General features: G+C 39.7%; 1 protein-coding gene across 1 annotated transcript in view; it reads right to left on the reverse strand.

Moving 5' to 3' along the window:
* tet3 (tet methylcytosine dioxygenase 3) overlaps positions 1–3578 on the reverse strand; it is a 368466-nt gene extending 364888 nt beyond the window's left edge. Inside the window, exon 1 of the mRNA XM_043681513.1 lies at positions 2190–3578. The gene's annotated coding sequence lies outside the window, so the exon portion shown is untranslated. The remainder of the gene's footprint in view (positions 1–2189) is intronic.
* Between the last annotated feature and the right edge of the window lie 2422 nt (positions 3579–6000).

Raw genomic sequence — 6000 nt, forward strand, 5'->3', positions numbered from 1 at the left:
TGGCAGGAGTCTTGAAAGTGGAGTCTCAGGTAGGTAGGCCAGTGAAAAAGACATTTAATATGCTTTCCTTTATTAGTCAGAGCACTGAGTATATGAGTTGGGAGTTCATGTTGTACAGGACATTGGTTAGGCCACTTTTGGTATATTGTGTGCAATTCTGATGTCCCTCCTTTAGGAAAGATGTTGTGAAGCTTGAAAGGATTCAGAAAAGATTCACAAAGATGTTGCCAGGGCTGGAGGGTTTGAGCTATAGGGAGAGGTTGAATAGGCTGGGGCTGTTTTCCATGGAGCATCGGAGGCTGAGTGGTGACCTTATAGAAGTTTATAAAATCTTGAGTGGCATGGATAGAATAAATAGGAAGATCTTTTCCCTGTGTTGGGGGGAGTCCAAAATTATAGGGTATAGGTTTAAATTGAGAGGAGAAAGGTTTAAAAGGGACCTAAAGGGTAACTTTTTCCCACAGAGGTGGAATGAGCTGCCAGAGGAAGTGGTGAAGGCTGGTTACAATGACAGCATTTAAAAGACACCTGGATGGGTACATGAATAGGAAGGGTTTAGAGGGATATGTGCCAAGTGCTGGCAAGTGAGACTAGATTAATTTAGGATATCTGGTCAGCATGGATGAGTTGGGCCGAAGGGTCTGTTTCCATGCTGTACATCTCTATGACTCTATGACTATGACTCAATGAGTTGGGCACACAGCCTCTGTGCTTGCTCTGCTTTTCAAAAAGACGATTCAGACATGGCCTCAATTTCACATTTCAGCTCGTTCGCCATGACTTTCCACTGCCCTTTAGTTCAAGGACCTGTTTGTCAGCCTTAGCTTCCACAATCCACAGGAGACCACAATTTCAAACATTCAGGATCCCTGAGTAAAATTAAAGGTGAGTGGAGTGGAAAATTAGGTTCTCGAGTTGGAAAGTTTAGGTATTCATCTGATAGGTCCATTGTTCTTTTCCTTGAATTTCTAAGAAGTAATCGATTCCCTAGACTTCTCTGTTTTGATAAAGTATTTAACATATACTGATCCATTTGCCTAAAGGAACCCACAAGACAAACTTGGAAAATGTCCCCCCTTTTTCTTTGCAACTGTTCAACGTTACCACTTGAATACTTTGAAATTATTTTTGATAATTGTTCATTTCAAAATAATTTTGCTGGAAAATTCTAATCGTTAATATGCCCGAACGATCAGCTTTGCGCGTTTACAATTCCAGATTAAAAACATTGGGAGGAGTGCTGTGTGTTTGCAATTGAGTTTGAAGGTCTTTGTTCCCATCACCGGGATCTAGTCATTAACTGACAGATCACAAAGCCAGCACAGGCCTCTATTTCGTCTTAAGCTTTACGAATTTCTCTGATGTGAATTAATTCAATAATTGACGCTGGCAAACACTGTAATAACTTTTCATGCAGGTTGGGAAGTATTCCGAACAGTGAAAGCGATATGACTTCCTCTGCCAACAATGGATGTGTGACAAAGCCTGATCTGCTCACCAACATATTTGGCCGGAACCGAGTGAAAATACGATTTCGCCGCTATTGGGATCGAGTTGCACAGGGATTGGTTTATCCTGACGTTCAAACAACACGCTTCTCTTCATTTAAATGAGTCCCTAACTCATTTCAATCAGTCTGGTCGGACTGTTGCCGGGGGAAAAAAAGTTCCAAGACTTCCTTAAAGCCCCAGCCCTCAGCACGTGGCTGAGAAAAAAGGGGAACTTTAAAGTGCCATACTTTAAAACAGCGTTGAATATCTTCAAAGTGCGTGGTCGGGGAACAGAATGGATTCACAAGCCGTTTGCAATAGTGTACATCCCAGACCTCCGACCCAGCCGCGCTTGGCTTGGAATAGCACAGGCGGGCTCAAACAATAGAATGAAATTGCAAATGTACAGGCCCGCCGTGCATATGACTATGTATCGTAACATAGTGCACGGTACACAAGGACTGAACAACTAAAATGACTTTTTTTTTGGATACAATTGTTTCTTTTGACAAATTCGATCTCGTCGCGTCCGTCTGTCTCATTGAATTTCCGAGTTGCTTTGTTATGGTATTCGATGTTACTTTAAAGAAAAGAACCTGGAGTTGCTTGTTCCTTTTTAAAAAAAAATATAGTGACTATAATGTAAGTGAATCCGTACATATCAAATGAAGATAGTTCTCTGAACAAAGCGTGACTTACCGGGCGAAAGAACGCCTGAACTAATGTTGTCTTTGGAAGAATGAAGTCACATTGTTCACGACAGTGAAAGTGCAAGTGATCGTTTGAAAAGTCTGCAGAAAGATGAAAGAGTCCCCAGAAAGGCACCGCACGTTGCAAGCGTAAAGCCCAGAAGCAACGTGTGTTGCAAGTGATAAAAGGGAAGCAGTTTAGCAGAACACTCCCGGGCCCCCGTCCCCTTAGCGGCAAAATGAGGTTAATGTGTAAGAACCGTCGCTTAGAAACTGTGAAACTGACGGGGCGGTTGGGGGTTGGGGGGAGAGGCGGTGGGAGGCATCATCAACGTCGGTCTTCCTGACGAGCAAAAGGAAGACTTTTCTTGCCAAATCCAGGAACAGCTGTCTGACATAAATCAACACCGCAGTAAACCTTTATAAATGTCGCAAATATTTCCCAAGATTTCCCTTGTCTCGACTGATTTCAGTCTAAGTCGCTTAAATCGATTCGTGGTTGGTACTTTGTACTCTGGAAATGTGATGTCCTTAACTGAACTCCTGTAAAAAAGCATTGCGACTCAACAGCTGGACTTTCCGGGTTTTGCCAAATTTTTGCACGGTGAATATTCTTTCAAGTCAGTCATTTAATAAAAACGTGATCGAAGCACAAGCTAATTTGAAAGACTATTTATCTCAGTTTAACCTTCAGTTTATAACCGATGATAATGGAGGTAAGGATTTACATATATCAGTTGTTACAGGAAACATTCTTTTTTCTGATTTAGCTCCCAGATTACTGAAATTACTTCAAAAATTGACAGTTGCCGTTTTCCCCATAATCAAATGCAGAAACACAGAAGTTCATATTTTTAAAGTTAGTACTCCAAGAATTCACAAGCTAAATTCTAGTCTATTTGCAACATCTAAATCATGCACATTTTATAATTGAATCTAATTAATTTTTCAACCTTTACTTCCTTGATTGAAAATAATACTGAATGAAAATCCAATCTATTAAATGCTCACCTGCGACAATTATTTGTTGAAAACTTATTTTTGAACGTATTTAAACCTTTCAAAATATGGGGATTAAAAGACGTATTAGTGAAATATTGGCGAATGCAACAATCTACCACCAAATTAATGTAAAGTATCGTTCTGTAATTTTGTTCAATGTGCAACTGTGTCTAAAATCCGAAATGAGGCATTATATGGAATACTTTTTGCAGGATCTCAAGAGAGTTGCACATGTATGTTTGTCGTGCCATTGATCAGACTGAATTACAATAATTATCCACCCAACTCCCATTCACAGCAAACATGCTATTCGGGTGCCTTATCAATTATAAACTAATAATCACACAATCTACACAATGTTGCGATTGTCGGTCTATTATTTTGCATGTTGGTTTTTAATTAAACATCAATAAATTTTGTTTCAAGAGGAGGATTTGGATTTTTATGTTAAACATATGGTACTTTCAACTGCCGGCTGACTTCCACTCACCGTTCATTTCAAGTTCAGGAAGCAAAGGCTATATAAGAAGAGATTGGCCAAGGACATTCGTGTTTATTGTGTGTCTGTGTCAAGTGGCACGGAAAGATGAGGAGGAGGGAGAAGTGTGGGGAGAAGGGGAAGAAGAAGGGAAGAGGAATGGGAGGAAGCCCCTTTGGACTTCTGATCAAAAAACAATGTGCATTTACACACATGCATTAATGTTAATACAATGTGTAATTTTAATATTATGTAAAGAATAGCAATTAAAATGAAACACTTTCCTTTAGGATTAAAAATCTAATCCTTTTTTTGTCCAAAAATTAAGAAAAATAATTTGTAATTGTATACAATCTATATCCATGACTTATACAAAGATAATGAATGATATATCTAAGTTAGCGAATAACCAATGTTGGGAAATGTAAACTTCGAGGAGCACACAAAACGTCTGAATGAAATGAAGATGATATAGGTACACTGTGTGACATGGTCGTGGATTCAGAAGTTTGAGGTTCTTCACTTTGGAAATAGGAGAAACAAACTTTTTTTAATGTGAAACTTTTAAATATTGATGTTCTAAGAAATTTGGGTTTACTTGTACAATAAATACAAAAATGTCAGATGCACGTATGGTAAGTAATTAGGAAGAAAATTGCCATGTTGAACTCAAATGCAATGGGACTGGAATACAAAAATAAGGAATTCTCGGTACAATTGTGTAAGACTTTGACAGACAATACCTGTACACAGTTTTGACCTGTTTATTAAGGCTATCGGAACTGATCCATCAAAAATTTACAAGAGTGGCTCCTGGAATGCTAATGCAGTCGACACTAAAAACCTGAGTAAATTGGACTTGTGGTTTCCAACATTTAGAGGAATGAAAATTGATCTAATTGAAACATACAAGATCCTGAAGGGGCGTGAAAGGGCCGATATTGAAAGGTTGTTTCTCCTGGCAAGGGTTTCAAGAAGCGCAGTTTCAGGGTAAAGGGTTATCCATTTAGGACGAAGGTAAGCAGCAATTACTTCTTTGGAATTCTTCATCAGAAGGTTCTATCATTGAGTAAAGTCAACATTGGCATTAGCAAAATGTTAGATCTCTCAAGTAATCGAGAGATATGGGGAATGGACAGGGTCGTGGAGGTGAAATCGAAGCTCAGTCATGATAATATTGACTGATTGAGCAGGTCAAAAGAATTCAATAGTCCATTCCTGCTGTTATTCTTATATTCATAAAAGTTAAAGCCCTGCATGTTGGAGTCAGTAACGTGATGGAACGCATACAATTCACTGATACCGCATTTTCAATTAAATTTGTCTAAATTTACATGTGATTCGCTGAAATGAGTGCCTGAAGCTTTAATGTGAACTTTAATTCTGAAGTAAAGTTTGGGAAGACGATTTGTCAGTGAAATCATGAAGGATTACAACAGCATACCAAATATAGGTATCAATAAAGTAGAGGAAGAAACAATTTTGCATTGAGTAATGGAGACGTAACTGACCGTCACTGCAAAATATGTTGCAAAACTCCCTAAAGTTGACTTTCAATCCATCACAGTAGATCAGAAGGATTTCATCTCAGATTTTATCTTAACAAAAATGAAAGAAAGAAATCCAATAATATTCTGATATTTCCCATGGTTACAAGGTCAGCCAGGTATACTGCATTGAACATCAATTCCCAGAATGGGGCTGTTAATCAGGTTCAATTAGGGAGCCCAGGCTGACAGGTAAAAACAATGTCGGACATCCTGCCTGGCTGAGAGAGCTGGATCAGTGTCAAGGACTTTCCATGTGTAAATTAAGGGTGACTTGGTGACAGGGTATTGGACTATGTGGAGTTTTTTTCAGTAGTGATTTCAGCAAACCACACCCCTGAAGAAATTCACTCTCGATAGCTGCCTTTAAGTTGGGGTAAGCATTTTTGGCATCATGCTTTTCCTCAGTAAGCTTGACTCATTTGATCCTTCTGCGCATTTTTTTTTACAGGCAAAAGACATTGGGGCAGATGAAAAGCAACAATTCTCCTGACAGCTTACGGACCCGCAGCCTTTTCAGTTATTGGGAGTTTAGGTTTCCCTGAGCCACTAGATACTAAAGTTGAAACTTTATTGATGGAACAGCACAGCAGGTCAGGCAGCATCCAGGGAACAGGAGATTCGACGTTTCGGGCACAGGCCCTTCTTCAGGAATGAGCAGAGAGTGTTCAGCAGGAGAAGATAAAAGGTAGGGAGGAGGGACTTGGAGGAGGGGCGGGGGAAATGTGATAGGTGGAAAGAGGCCCCACCTACGTTCGTGACACCACCCACGCCCTCCACCTCCTCCAGGATTT

Source organism: Chiloscyllium plagiosum, chromosome 42 (genome assembly GCF_004010195.1).
Source record: "Chiloscyllium plagiosum isolate BGI_BamShark_2017 chromosome 42, ASM401019v2, whole genome shotgun sequence".
Taxonomy (NCBI): Eukaryota; Metazoa; Chordata; class Chondrichthyes; order Orectolobiformes; family Hemiscylliidae; genus Chiloscyllium; species Chiloscyllium plagiosum.